General features: G+C 44.3%; 1 long non-coding RNA gene across 1 annotated transcript in view; it reads right to left on the bottom strand.

Annotated features, from left to right (window-relative positions):
* The window catches only part of LOC143434509 (uncharacterized), a 30,061-nt gene extending 14,186 nt beyond the window's left edge, over window positions 1-15,875 (bottom strand). The window contains exon 1 of the long non-coding RNA XR_013104009.1: window positions 15,668-15,875. This is a non-coding gene — a long non-coding RNA (uncharacterized LOC143434509). The remainder of the gene's footprint in view (window positions 1-15,667) is intronic.
* Window positions 15,876-16,226: the final 351 nt, after the last annotated feature.

Here is a 16,226-nt window from a genome sequence, read left to right as displayed (position 1 = left end):
AATTCCCAGCACCCACGGGGCAGCTCACAACCATCTGAAACTCTAGTCCCAGGGGAATTAACCTCTTCCGGCTTCCTTAGATACTGCGTGTATGTGGTGTGCAAATACACACTTCAATACACACTTAAAAGAATAAATCTAAAGGAAAAGCTGCAGCAGGGTGACACCCAGTAAGCTTAACATGTAACCAGAAGATGGTTTTGGTCGTCCTTGACTATATTAGTCATAGGCTTCTTGTTAGCAAGAGTGGTTTAAAATAGCAATGCTTGCTTTCATGGATTTGTACCAGATTGGGACGTTTGTCAGAATCAGTTTCCCAATGCATTATGCATTGCTGTCCAGTAGAACACTGAGCATTAAAAGAGCCTGCCACAGTAAAGCTAGGTACTGTATGTAACTACTGAGGACTTCTAGTTTGACTATAGGACGTGACATCCAATTTTAATTAATTTAATTCTAAATAACCATCCATGTATGGTCTGTGACTACCATGTTAGACTGTACAGTTTTATGATATTAAAACAGCTAAATCTGTATGCAAGTTAGCCAACAAGGTGATAGAATCAAATGCCTCGAGCTGGTAGGATTGAGTAAGTCAGAAAGAGTCAAATTTTGAATACACAATGGGCACTATTCTTCTTACTTCTTGTGCATATGAATAAGTAAAATATGGAATAAGTCTAACCTTAGAAGCCACAAAGTCTGTTTTGAAGAGCTGTTTGATTGGCTATAAGTTTTACTGAAGTGAAAAAAATTATACTTTGATTTGAAATTTACAAAATTTCTGTCATTTGGCAAACAGATAAAACAAACAAACAAAAATATTACCCAGCATCAAAAATGATCACTGAACCCCAAAATGTTCAGAAGAGCTTCTGGAATGTTCTCCTCAGAGGGCACTGAACTTGTGCAGCTGAGAGAAGCCATATCAGTTCAGTGGGCTCCCCCGCTGACAGACTGGTCGGGTGAGGAGAAACTGATAAAGGTGCCATGTGTTTTGTTCCTGTTGGCACAACTTAAGACATTAGAACAAACGATGCTTGTTCGGTAATAACTAAAATGAGCCTTGCATGCTGTGAGAGAATGTCTGCTGCCTATAATGGTATGTTTAAGTGATGTAAAGTGATGATACAGACGGGCAAGGGTCCAACATATAAAAGCACTGGTTTTACATTACTTGACATTAAATCGATCCCTCACTGGAATCCAAGACCTGGTTCTGAGCCGTGGTTCCACCAGCTACCAATTGGGAACCCTTCAGCACGCTACTACACCCTTTGTCCTCCACATTCCTGCATGTATAAATGGGGTGATAATGCCCAGCTCACAGATTCGCTTAGGGGTTGAATGGAAAACTGTGAAGCAATCTGCAAAGGACAGTTGTTATCATCAACACATCCTTTGTTTTCTCAGCGTCATCTATGGGATGTGGCAGGGCGAGTTGACGGGACTACAGACGAGGAGGTCAAGGCTGGAAGGGTTAAATGACTTGCCCATCGTTTATGCAGTCATGAGGAGCAGTGAGCTCATCACAGCCACAGGACACTGAATAAAGTTGCTCCAGTAAACGCAATAGTTTCATTCATTTTCAGATACCTTGCTCTAGAACCGTCTAAAATGACAAGATTGTAAGGAGAGCAGCACAGTCCCAGCTACCTTCTACGTTGGAAGGAGAGGCTCTATCCAGGGCCTTAGTTATAACAACCAAGGGCCAATTGGATCAGATCCTGCTGCTGGGTATATGCAGTTTGATTGCACCAGAGCACTCACTGACTTGGTAAGTGCCTTTGGTTACTGCACTACAACAACAGAGTGGAACAATTGCAATAGAGACCATGGGACGTGCAAATCCAGGTATCGGCACTACCTGCGGCTTACAGAATACATTAAAGAACATGGTCCTTCCATCTCTCAGGATCTGGCTATTAGAAGGGTGTGGCCCCAAATACTAGGCAGCTACTATAGTGACCAGCACCCCTTAAGTGTTTGAGCCCTAGATTTCTACATATGCTGTGTGTCCTAATGTGATAGAACTCTGTCCTCTGGACTAGCATGGCCGTTGCTGTCATGCACATGAAACCCTTATAAGATGGGTTCCATAGCATTCCCTCAGAGAAGGGGGCATCATCAGGCCCTCAGCTGAGGTTGTAGCCATTCTTGCTTTTCAGCCTCCAGCTGCACGTGACCCTGTTCCAGCTACTAAGGACCTTGGTGGGTGGGGTGTGACCTTGGTAGGTGGGGTGTTAAATTATGTAGGAGGTAAAAGGTTAACTGAGGGTGAGACTTCCATAATGTGGCTCTAAAGCACTGGCTCCCATGCTTGGCGAGGGCTTTTGGTCCAGCAGCTTCTTTGTCCATGCTCCTGTAGGTTACCTCAGTAAACCCACTGGTTCATCTAACTGGACCTGGATAGAATTGTTTTTGTTTGTTGGTGCCGAATCTGCAAAAATTAGAGGTTTCTGCGAATCTCCTCAGGAAAAGTCCTGTAATACTTAGAGACAAAGGGGGTGGCCTGGGGACACCAGAGGGTCCTGGGGACACCAGGTGGGGCTTGGGACTTCAGCCACTGCTCACTTAGGCAGGCACGGTTCTAAGGGTGGAAGAAACAGCAAAAGAACTCAGAAAACAGGAAGTGACAAACTTTGTCATATCTTTCTTCAGTAGCAGAGATGCAAACCCTCAAACAACAGCGTCAGCCCCCGGTGGAAGAGGCGTCTTCACTTCTCCTTTGTGTTTCAGTTCCTGGTGTTGAGTCTGGGGTGGTCACATATTGACACAGAATTTACATAGATGCAAATGACAACTGGGAAACTTCTGCAATGGTAACCCAGAATATTTTTCTGTAGCTGTTAACATAACAATGCCACATTTCTTGACTTGACAATTAAATGGACATGAAACGCTAGAATATTTTTTTTCTAAAATAATTTCATTTATATGATTTTCACTTGAACATCCCACAAGCAGGGATTATAATTTGTATTTTGCAAATTACAAATTGACTTTAAAAGTAAATTTTGAATTCTTGGAAGAAAAATATACATGTGAAAATATGAAAGATTATAATTGGGGGATTTTTAAACATTTAATTTCTATAATTGGATGAAAATATATTCAAAATGTATATACATTGGAAGTACTATATCAATTTTTATACATATTTGAGCATTACTGTCAATGAAACAAATCCCGTTTGCTCATTTGTGAGGGTAAGGGTGTGTGGGTGTGGTGTGGGTGTGGGTGTGTCCTTTAATAATAACAGAAATATCTTTTATTTACTGTAGGCAACAGATGGCAAAGAGGTTGAATAGACTCATTAATAGAATCATTAGAATGGCCACAGTCCATCTCCTACCATTCCCTAACTACTGAACTACTGATAAGGACTCATTAATGGGAATAATATTATTCCACTCTTAGTAACCTGTCTTAGAAGGAAGTGAGGAGCAGGGAAGGGGGAAGGGGGAGGGGAGGAGTGTCTTTCTCCTTTTTGGTACTGCCCAACTTGATTTAGTGCTACCTTCCAGATAGGACCAGGTCTCTTCCAACAGCCCCATTACTAAAGAGAATGCCTCTCCTGAGGAGGCCCTCAGATTGCCAGCCCAGTTCCTGGAAGCTCATCTATGGCTCTTTTCCCAGTAGGAGAAAGAAGAGCTCCTAGGCTGGCTTGGAAAACAAGGCAGCCTTTGTCACCTTTGTCCCCTAGACTACTGATTCTCCTGGGTTCCATTAACAAAGCCATCACGGGCACTACAGATATTGATAAACCCACCCAAGAAACTGATGAGAGCTGGCACAAAGCCTTTGCAGTTACCCACACGGATGCCAAAGCTCAGCTGGTGGGGAGCACCTCCCATGCTGGAAGGAAATGATGAGTTCATTAGCTCATTCACTCATGTGGCAAAATATATACTGCGTCCCTGTTGTGTGCCAAGCATTGTACTAGGTATGGGGACACAGCTGTTACAGTGACCAGTGTGCCCTGTTTGTTCTGAGCGTCTCATGACTTCCTTAGGATTTCATGACAGATATGTTCATTATTCATAACGAGCTCCTTTGCATCTCAGTCAGCTTTATACTAATGAGGTGACTTGGGGTAAGATCTTTAGATAGACTCAAGATGAGGTCTGGTGACTAAAGAGACCTTGGAACTTTCAGTGCTACCCACTGAGCCTTCCACCAGCACCCATGGAGAAGGCCAGAGCAGAAGACTGAGAGCTCTAGAGATGCCAGCAAAGAAGTGTGGTGAGCTTAAAGACTGGTAACCAAGGACACAAAGCCATCGCACCTGAGACCTTATAGAGCGCGCTTATGTGATTCTTCACCTGGTTACTCCTTAGTGTTTTTTTATTCTAAACCACACAATGGATGTTAAGTCTCTCTAAGCCCTGTGAGATGTTTCAGCAGAAGTGACGGATGGGAACCTCTGATTTTATACCGTCAGTCAGACTATGGGTGCTCTGGGCTTGTGATTGTCATGTCAAGAGAGGGTACACTTGTGGAACGTCAACCTAGCAGGGCTTCTCTCTCTCTCTCTCTCTCTCTCTCTCTCTCTCTCTCTCTCTCTCTCTCTGGTTTGTGTTAGAATTGGATGACCGTTTGGATGTCAGAGAACTGGTTGATGTCACAAAACAAGAGTTTCTCCATTCTCATTCCAATAATGGAACTGCAGGGAGGGAAGACGGATAATGAGACATAATCACATTAGGGTGATGTGTTCAGTGAGGAGAAGGATGGAGCCTACCCTGGGAGCCTGTAACAGGAAGAACTTCTCCTAACTTTTGAGGAAGAAAAGGTGCCCCTAAGAAAGGCTTCATGGGACTTATCCATGCCAAAGAGAGAGGAGAAAGTGTTCCAGGGAGAGAAAGAAGCAGGGTCTGGAGGGAGGCTTGGCAGGAGCTACTACAGCAGGAATGAATGTGAAGGCTGTGTTAGGTGAGGGGAAAAAAAGCAAGAATTCTCACTTTGGAAAGCCTTAGGCTACCCTGTGGAGTTTCCTCTTTAGACACTACTGAGCCTCAAGAAGCAGCTTCTATGCACTCCCAAGGAGCTGCGATGTCAAACACAAGCCCTGAGGGACAGTGCCATTGGTCCATGAAGAGAAATACAGTGAATGCATGCTTCCTGCTCTTCGTCAGCTCTGTATGAGGACAACCTTATAACAGTTGATTTCATTTAGTGATGGCATTCTGGCTTGAAGGATGGGCACGTGAGCAGACATGGACATGGTGATTGGTTCAGAAATGGACATGGGACTTGAGCTGGGCCATTAAAATCTTCCCTTGGGACTTCTGGCGGAACTAAAGAAGAGGGCAAACTACTGAAATAATAAGTAAAGAAGATGGTAAGACTGGACTGAGTACCAACCTCCAAGAAGGAAGCTGCTCTCAGAGTACCCACACCCCATCCTAGCCACCATCCTCTACCACCTATCCCCGCTCTCTCATTCCTTCATGGAACAAACTTGAGGTTTGCTTTCCTCAGCATTTCAGAAGGTCCCTGGTTGCCCAGCTGGCCATAAATCAGTGACTCTTATCCTTCCAACCCCTTATTCCCTGAGTCCTCACCTGGGTCCCTAGGATCACTACCCAAACCAAATCCTCACTTTGAGGTCTACTTGGGTAGAAATCAAACTTACAAGGGCTCTGTAGTCACTTTTCATTTTCCTGCTGATTATGTGTTTAAGGTCTCAGAGATGGAGGTGGAGTTATCCTTTCCCAAAGTTCAACACTTGGAATTTGTCCTCACCCCAAGAGAAAGCTGACTATTTCCTCTCTGTTTGTCCCTGAGACTGTGACTGTAAGGCAAGTTTTTTTCCAGATGTTGGTCCAAAATGATGGCCTAATAGCAAAACCTTTATAAATAATAGCAGATGGATTCCTCACAGAATGCAGACAATTCTGGAAATCTGGGAATAATACTGTTAGATTGCAAGGGGACGATAAATGGACTATCAGACTTTCCTAGTACTAATCTATGTGATGGGCATAACAAGCCCCAAACTCAGCAGCCATCAGAGAAGATCCCACATGGTTGCATAAGTTTATAGTTCCAGTTTCAGATCCTCTGTCTAATCGAATTCCTCAAATATCTCTCCACAGAAGTACAAAGTAGAACAATTGGCATACTGTATTAATAAGGAGGATGGCACACAGAGCAATGAGATTTGTGGAGCTGATCAATAGAAACTCAACAAACACTTATACAAGCCATCCGTCATGGGAAGCACAGTCTGAGTTCTAGTAAGAGCTAGTCTTACTGGCAAAGATTTTATAAAGCAGTCAACAGGTTGGTTAAAGCTATCACATTTATATAAATAATCCTCAGACCTATTCAATGACCCCCTTTTAGCCTTTTCAGTAATGGGGTACCTGTTTAGGGAAGAGTGGCAATTAGATTTTACCCACATACTATCTAAATCTGGGACTAAGTATCTGTTAGTGCTTTTAGACACTTTTATAGGATGAATAGACATGTTCCTGCTAGAACAGAAAATGTTATACAAACTATGTAAATGACTCTTAAATTATTTATTAACTTGGATTCCTGCCATCCTCCCAAATTGACAATAGGTCTTTTGTTGCAAAGGTAACTCGAAACTTCCCACAGCTCTTGCAATTAATTATAAGTTATGTTCAGTTTGGCGTCGCCAATTCTTGAGAAAAGTAGAAAATGCCAATCATATCCTTAAGCAAAGTAGCTATTTTGTGCCAAGGAGGCCCTGAACCCAAGTCCTTCCAAGGCCCGCTCACTGCCACTGTAGGGTTTTATGAAGACACAAACAACACCTGCAGTGCACAATGCTGGTAGGTAACCCGTAACAGGCTCTCTTAGACAACGGGAACTGACTCGTACCAGATCTAACTCGGGATCCTGCTGTCTTTACAAACCAAGACAGCTAGGATATAGGGCTATGCTTAAAATACACAAGACATGATCCCTAAAAGAGTAGGGACTCTAGCCCAAGTGGAGAGGATCAGATCTAGTCATTTTACCTCCCTTCATGGCCGGGTGCATTCAGCCTGCTCTTCCATAGGACTGGAGCCCCAATCTCTTTAGCAGGGCTGACGATCAATAGATTATGAATATTGTAACATGATCCCGTGCTTAAGTTGTAGTTTTATTACGTCCTGGGCCAAGGCATTACCAAACAAAGGTGGCCTGTTGCTAAACCCATTAACTCAAGCTAACAAGTGGCCTTTTGGCTTTTGGGGGTGCCTCTACTCAAATGCAAAAGAATACTGTGAATCTGGATCCAACTGTATGCAGGATAACTATCCTTTCAAGGAAGGCCAACCTTTGACATTGCAACACAATGCTGTCACCTACAAAGTTCACTCTTGAGAACTACATCACGGATTTGGGGTGGGGAAGGTAAGACCTGCGATGTTTTAAATAAGCTTGTGATTTTGCTTACTTATCCATGTCCATATCCATACTGTGGCCCATGGGGCACAGGTTGGACACACCTGCTAGATTGAAACAGTAAAATATTAAGTCTTTCCTAACATTTGAATCACCAAAGTCTAGGGGTTGGGAAGTCTAGAATAGGTGAAAGCAGTCACCTCATCTTCAGCCATGAGATCCTGCATGATGTGACATCCTCCAGACAATTTCTTTACATTATGGGTTGTAATGGTTTAAATGAAAATGGCTCCATGGGTGCTTATATTTGAATGGTTGGCCCTCAGTTGGTGGAACCTTTTCTGAGAAGGATTAGAAAACATAGCTTTGTTGGAGGAGGTGTTTCACTGGGAATAGGTTTTGAGCTTCAGCCTCCCTCCCTCTCCACCTCCCACTCCTCCCATCTGCCTGCTTGTCTGCTCCCATGTTTCCCACCATGATGGCCATGAACTCATCCTCTGAAACTGTAAACCCAAAATAGGAAAGTTTTATTACTTGTCTTGGTCATGGTGTCCCTTCACAGAAATAAAATAGAACGGTATCTAAGACAACAGTGTATCACGGTATTACACCATGACCGGCATGGCGTGGGGAAGAGAATAGTTGAGAATTGTTGATAATATTTCTTGAATGACTTCCAATCTTCAAGGCTTACTTGTCTTTTCCAAAAAATATTTGACCCTGGGTTTAAGTTTTATCTGAGTTAGGCTGACCTTAACAAGTACATCATAGGCTTCTGGTTTCCTAGACTCTGTTTTACCAAGTCAAGTACTTCTAGAAGAATATTAGAAGGTGGACACAGCACTCAGCTAAAAGAACTAACAAATGAATACAGTATTCTTGGGGCACCTCAACCTAAATTTGGTTCCCAGCTAACAAGACATGTATTCCTCATTTGGTCATCAGGCTCCTTCCTAACAGATGAATAGAACATTCTGGCATATAAAGAAATGGGAAATGATTTGGGTGTGATCAATCAAACAAGAGTCCCATGGAAGCATTTTACCACGGGCCTATCATCTACTCTGTTATTAGGTACTCTTGGTTTAAGGCCTAGAGGGTGAATTGGGACACGGTCTCAGCTCGGCATAAAAAAGGAATTTTGTTTTCTCACTTGTGACATCAACAGTGACAGAACAATTTCTAGAGCCCGGAGGCCGGCTAGCCTGGTGTATTCAGTAAAGGAATCCCATCTCAAAACAAGGTGAAAGGTAAAGATAACACTCAAAGTTCCTCTGACTCAGCCCATGCACTGTGGCAAGAGTGCTTACACACAGTAACAACCATATACACACACATCAAACATACACGCATGCATCTCTCAGGTACACACAAGCACTCTAAGTAAAATAGGATAAAATAAGTTGAAAAGTAATAGGAGATGTTATAAACATCCCTCAAATCCAGCGTTTGCAAGAAAAGTGCTGGTCTTTGATTGACCACTGACGTGTCAGTTGGCCTTCCAGGGCTATCACCCTCCTGTGGGTGTCCTGGCAAACAGAATCCTTTACGCCTCTAAAAATGAGTCCACAATTAGCCCATACCAGGTGTGATGGCTCCAGTCCAGGGCTGCCAGCCTGTGTAAGGCTGTGTACCAACCAAGGCTCCCACTTCTGGGTGTTTCTGGTCTGTCTGCCTGACCTCACTTGCAGAGTATGTGACTGTCAGCTCTTAGGGAAGATGGTGGAGATCTCTCAGGAGCAGGAATGATTTATCGGTGATAAGAATGGTTCGCTCGTACATCTCTGGCAGGTATGTTGCTGCTCCTTCTTGTTTCACAAGCACAAAAGTGTACACATGTGCACATGCATGTGGAGGTCAGAGGTAAACCTACAGTATCATTTAGTGTTTATTTTTGCCATAATCCCTCACTGGCCTGTGGCTTGCCAGTTAGGTAGATCTGGGTGGCTAGTAAACCCGAGGATCTGCCAATCTCTGCCTTACCAGTGCCTGGCTTTTTATTGATTGATTATATGGATTCTAGGATTCAAACTCAATTCTTGGTGCTTGCAAAGCACAAAGGCATTTTAACAACTGAGTTATCCTAGTCCCCAGTGATTCAGAGTCCATTCATTCATTCATTCATTCACTGAGACAGAATTTTGCTGTGTAGCCTTGGCTGCTCTGGAGCTCACTATGCCAACTTGGCTGCCTGGAAACTCGTAGAGATCTACCTGCCTTTGCCTCCAGAGGACTGGGATTGAAAGTGTGCACTACCGTGCCCAGCTGTCTCGGAGCCTTTAATGTCCAATTATGCATTGTAACCTCTCAAGATTGTAGTGTGAACGATAATATATGCTGTAAGCAAATTCTCGTGACTACCTGCTGCTTCAACTCTGTGTCTTGGGATTGTTGCCAGGCAGAGCACATTCTGAGAAACGCTGTGGCGGCACACACCTCTCCCGTTACAGAACAGTGTTTTGTGGTTCTAACCACTATGATTCGGGGTTAGAGAAGATCTGAGCTTGGCAAAGCTAGATGACTGCGAAGCAGCAATTTAGAATCATGGCCGAGACAGCGACTCATCATCCTGTAAGTCTCCTGATTCTGGGAAATCAATGGCTGAGCCATTGCCACTGCTACCTCAGAGCTTACCTCAGAGCAGGGCTTCCCTGGCTCTGTTACTATTGGTATAAGGCCCAGGATGTTTCCTGTCCTTTTGCTTTTCTTTCTGGAATATCAAAAACTTCAATATTCTAGAGGATATGAATCACCTCATTGTCTTTTCCCATGAGAAACCCAACTCTCTACTAAGTCAGTTTATCCAGGTTGAAAGACCCTTTCATGTGTCAATCTTATCTGATACTGTTAACCATTTATGTCATATCCACACAATTATGGGTAAAGAGGCCAAGCGGAGACAATGGAGTCTGTGTAACTCTCCTAGTTTTGGAGCTGTAGGGTGGGGAACAGCTCCAGGTAATAGAGCAGAGAGACAAAATCATCCTGCGCCTGATGCCTAGTTTTGCTGAATTTCTTGGAACAGGCAGCATCTTGAAACATCTGATATAAGAACTTTGAACTGATCCAAGATAAACTATCCCAGCTAGGTCAGTAAAGGACTCACCTCATAAACATGAGGACTTGTGTCTGGGTTCCCAGGGTACATGTACAAAAAGCCAGATGTGGTGACACCTGCTTCTAATCCCAGCAATGCCAAGAGGAGAGGTGGAGACAGGAGGATTTCTGAAAGCCCACTGGCAGCCAGCTTAGCCTGTAAGTGAGAGACCCTGTCTCAGATAGAATTTGAAAGGTGCCTGTGATGATTGATCTCTTTCGTCAACTTTACTGAATGTAGAATGACCTGGGAGACCAGTTTCTGGGATTGTCTATAAAGAAGCTTCTAGATTGTGCTAAATGAAGGTAGGAAGACCCATCTTTACCAGGAGTGGTTCATAGGCCGGGGCCCAAAACTGAACAGAAAGGAGAAGGCTAAGTGAGCTCGAGCAGCCATTGCTCTGTCGGCTCCCAACTGATGAATAAATGGGATAGGATGCTTCCTGCTCCTGCGACACGCCTTTCCCTGTCCTGCGACACGCCTTTCCCTGTCCTGCGACACGCCTTTCCCTGTCCTGCGACACGCCTTTCCCTGTCCTGCCACACGCCTTTCCCTGTCCTGCCACACGCCTTTCCCACGGACTGTATCCCCCAAAACCGTGAGCCAAGAGAAAGCCTTCCATCCTTGAGTGACAGCAAAGAGAAGATTAACTAACACACACACACACACACACACACACACACCTCTAAATGACACTGGATCTTATCTTCTCATTTCTACATATATACCCAAACTCTCACATATATCCACACCCATATACAGATGAACATACAAAGAGGAGGGGGAAAGAAAGGAGGGAAGGGAGACAAGCTGCTTAACAAATGTGTACAGATCCAGGCACGAAAATATTAGAACAGAGAATGAAAGGAGACAGCGGTGCTGCTCAGAGACAGTGGTGCTGCTCAGAGACAGAGACAGCTGAAGGACCTGAACCTCCTTGCTCACCGCTCTACACAGCATGGCTTGTCCTTGCCAATTCCCACTGCTGAGACCTGCCAGGCCAGTGTTTCATTATAATACTGGCCCTTAAACAGTATGTTTCTTCATACAATGATGACAGGATTTCATGAATAGAAATTAGGCCTTGGACCAAGTTTATAATAAGCCACGAGCCTCATTACACAGGTAAGGAAAAGAGACCAGCTGCTGAGTGATATATTTGCCGTGTAGCAAGAAGGCAGCTCTGAGAAGTTGTTTAGAAAAGGTGCCATGGTGATGTCTGACAGGCTCCAGGCATCTTTCTCTTGGGGGTGGCTGTGTAGGAGGACGGTAAGAAACCAAGGATTTAAAAAAAAAAAAGAAAAGTAAAAAAGACAATTGGGTAGAAATTCTTCCCACCCGTGTTGAGCCAAGTCACCTGGGCCCCTAGAGAAATGGCCCATCATATATTGTTTATTAAATGTGAAAGGAAAGCATAAAAATAATTTTTCTATTCAAGCCTAATTAAGATCTATGTGAAGAACTGGGGGATTTTTCCCCCTCCTGTTGAACAACGAACAAAGGGGCCCATTAACGTTAGGAAGTGACCTCAGTGTGGTTAAAAATATTTGTGTTGCTTCTGTGTAGAGTGGCAGGCAAGCACGCCCTTCCCAACCTGTGTGGGCAGCAAGAAGCAAACAGAAGAGAGAAGAGGAAGTGAGGGTCAGGACCGATGACAGACTTGGATCAACACCAGCACTTTCAAGAGAGCGTGTGAAGCTCCGGGTTCAATAACTGTGCCTCTGCCGAGGGCTGGGCCCAGCCTGTCCATCGGCAGGGTTGGCGCCTGAGCACAAGGCGTGCTTCTGAGCGCTCGCTCCCTTGGTCCTTCATGGCAGAGCCATCTCCATCCTCAGCTCCACTGTTGCCTAGCCACAGCTGTCTACCTGGGAGCTTCCCGTGTCACACTGTGTTGTGAGCCTCAGTGTTAGACTTACCGTGTTCATGAGTCCATTCATATTTTTCTCCATCTTTAGCTGTATGTCATTAAAAGACCTTACAAGTAATTAATGACTCCTGCTGAACCTCAAACAAGGAATTTTAGACTTGTTGTGGTTAACTTCATGATCTGCTGAGGCAGCCAGAACCAGAAGTATCTATTTGGTTTGTTTGATAGGCCTCTAACATTTTACACTGCATAAGGAAAGTGCCCAGGATTGGATAGAAAGGGTTAGCCTGAGAGTGGGGTATGGTGTTCCTTTCTCTAGTTCCATGGACAGTGTTTGAGCCATTCATTCTTAGAAAGCAGAGTCTGTCATGTTTTTGTGAAGCAAGCTGTGATCCTGGGGTATGATTGTAGGATAATGGTTGGATTTGTAATGCTCAAATAATGTCGTTCAGTCTGTCTGGTCCCCCATAGGAGTAGATTGCAAAACTAAAGATATCGCTTTTCCTACTAATGAAGAAAAACAACCAGACAGCCTCTGTCCAGTCCCAGGAAATCTGGAAGCTTTGAGAACAAAAGACTGAGTTGCGGCAGCCTTCACTTGGCCAGGAACCTGGTAGAGTCACAAGAGGGCCACTCGACACTCCACTGAAGGCAGGAGGACTAAATGCATTGAAAAGACCAAGCGAGGCAGAGCTTAAGACAGCCTTAAGGTTCTGTGCTCCCCGCCCCCACATCTGTGTGCTCTGTTCCTTTTGCTTTAAAGGAGAGACTGTCAGGCTAGTTTTAGCCAGCTAAAGGTGTTGCCTGCCACATTCAAGCCTAACCCAGCTCCTAAAATCTGGAGGCTGGAGGTCAACCTGAAGTGTCATTCTTCAGAACTTTTTTTTTTTTTTTTTTTTTTTACAGGATCTCTTACTGGAAACCGGGGCTTGCCAATTAAACCAGGCTGCTGAGCCAGCAACCAAGCCTGGGAATCCTGTCGCTGCCTCCCAGTGCTGGGATTACAAGCACATGCCATTGCCCAGCTAGAGTAAACTCAAGCCCTCAAATCCTTTACTGAATGGCCTATCTCACCAGCCTCACGCTATCTCTTTTATTCATTAGCTGGCTAGGGGAGGAGGACTCAGAAGCCCTAGGTGACAACAGAGCCACAATATGGAAAGAGCTTAGGTCACTGAGTGACTGCCTGGAGCAATTTGTCATAGTGTACCATGTATCTTCTGGACTGGATGGGAGGGGAATAAGACCTTTGCTGCATTAGAGGTTAGACCTTGCGTGTTACAGGGTTATGACATCGGCTGATACAGACCTGAAGCTGAAGAGTCACTGTGCAGAGAGTAGCACCAAGGGTGCCTCGTGCCTTCCCAAATGTTTTCCTCTGACCTTCTAGAAGCACAAATTAGGCCAAATTTATACCCTGTGTACAGAATTATGACTCAGTTGGTTTCCTTTGAGTTCAAATTTCCTCTTAGTCTTCTAAATGGAATCAAGTACTGTTAGCTTAAATATAAAACGGATACATATAAAGCCACAACCCTCAAGTAAAACTGACGTTTAATCTAAGCCTTCATATTGCCAAGTGAAATTTGTCTGTAAGCCAGGTGTGGTGGTGTGCATTTTATACCCTGCACTCGGAAGCCTGACAAAGAAGGATTATTGGAAGTCTGAAATCAGCTTGGTCTACCTAGCAAGAATCAGGGCTTTGGCACCTTTAATAAATGCTTGGGACACTTGCCAGCTCTTAGGTTTGTACAGATTTTACTTCACATGCAATCTGTGGCTTCTATTGTGTTCTCTCACTGTGAGGCACTTAAGAGGAGGTGGCAGGTGGCATTAGTGCCCTCTCCCCACTAGCAGGGTAAGATAAATGTTCCTTTTCCTCTCATCCCAAACAGATGTTTATACCAAACACAGCATATGGCTTTCCTATTGCAGAAAAGCTTAAGAAAATTAAAATCTCTGTCTATGATACAGCTCCCCAATCACAGTTAGCACATGACTGTGTTTCCATCCAGAATGGCCCAGAGAGCATCGGTCTATGCTAGACAGCTCAAGGTTTCAGGACTCAAGCCTGGTGCTCTGGGGAACTTCTATGAAGCCTTCATGTTCTCAGACACCCATCTTTACAGTAGCAAGCTGAGTTAGTATACACTATATGACACATCCACGAAAGGAATCCGGGCTGCCGGTTAATACAAGCCCACAGCCTGCTTAGCAAGCATCCTACCAGTCACCTGAGTTTCCACACATACAGTCAGGTGGCATTGGACTGGTTCTAAATTTTTGGGGTGCTTAGCTGATATTTATCTGTAGAAACAAGATAGTAAAGACGCATCCTAGAGCTACTCACAAAAACCATGCTGACCAACAATGTGAGGACTGGCTCCCGGGAGTTCCGTAGACTGCTCCTAAACCCTCTGAACCACTTCTCTTTGAGAGCCAATCCTTTGCTTGAGAGTCCTTCCCCCTTTCTTGGGTCCCTCTACATGCTAAGAGTTTGAAAAGTCAGTTGTAAGAAAGGACTCAGGCAGGAAAGGCACATCATCCCCCCGGTGCTGTAACTACAGAATTAGCTGAAATCATAGGCTAGAAGCTGATCTGAACCCAAGTTCAAATTCCAGGTCTGCCTTTTGTCAGCTGTGTGTATTTAAGTGGGTGGGCTACTCCCTGCCTTCGAGCCTTGATTTTCTTATTTATAAAGGGAAATAGCAATGAAATTCCTAAGAGTTTGTGAATAGAGGAGACAGGCTATCATTTCTTAAACTCAAGGTTATCTATACTTTACTGCTGCCCACTATCAATTCAAAATTTTATTAGACCACTGTTAAATATGTTAATTACGTTAATTAGCTTGATCCAGTCATTCCATAATGTACAAATATTCCAAACCATCACTGCATTCCCGCAGGCTTATACACATTTTCCAATAAGAAGAGATCAGAGGACTGGGGAATGTAGCTCAGTGGTTGGAAGCACTCACTGTTCTTGCAGAGGCCTGGGTTTCTATTCCCAACATCCATAATACAGCTGACGATTATCTGTAGTTCCCATTCCAGGGGATCTGGCATCCTTGTCTGACCTCCACGGGCAACAGAAACATATGCGGTGTACAGACATACGTGCAGGCAAAACACCCATACACAAAATAAAATAGTATAAAATAAAACAAAAATAATAAAAAGAATGTATCCTAAATAGTGACAAATTTACTTTGTGAGGAAGGAGAGTATTAGAGATTAAGCCCAGGGCGTCATGATGCTATGTAAATGTTTTGCCATGGAACCACCGCCCAGCCTCTCCTGGCCTTTTAAAAAAAAAAAAAAATTAGTTTTACTTACATTGGTGTCCTGCCCCATGTTTGTGGGGAGGGGGCAGATCCTCTGAAACTGGAGTTACAGACAGTTTTTAACTGCCATGTGGATCCTGGGAATTTAACTCAGGCCCGCTGGAAGAGCAGCCAGTGCATTTAACCTGCCCCTCTCTTGGCCTTTTCAGGAAGCAGAGCAATAGAGACAGAGACCCCTCCTCCCTCAGAAAACAGGACACACAGTTTCCGGTTCTCAGAGCCCTTTCTGTTCAGCTTAAGCTACGCTGCCATAGGAGGCGGAGCTTAATATGCAAACGCATCTGTCAGGCTCTGAAAACCAACAGGCTTGTTCATAGATTTTACAAAAGGTTAGGTGGGAAGGTACGACTGGAAGTTGGACTTAATTTGAACAGTCTTGGGAGAATTCAACCATGCCAGAGAAAGGCAAGAGTAGATCTGGAAGTTACCCGCCAAAATGGAAGGACAGAGACCACTGCAGGAAGCCAGGGGGAGTGGCACACTTCTGCATGGACACTGCCCACGAACAGAGTCAGGTTAATCCTTATCTAATGACGTGGGCACTGCTGAGA

Source organism: Arvicanthis niloticus, chromosome 15, assembly GCF_011762505.2.
Source record: "Arvicanthis niloticus isolate mArvNil1 chromosome 15, mArvNil1.pat.X, whole genome shotgun sequence".
NCBI lineage: Eukaryota > Metazoa > Chordata > Mammalia > Rodentia > Muridae > Arvicanthis > Arvicanthis niloticus.
This window is presented reverse-complemented; position numbering and strand designations above follow the sequence as displayed.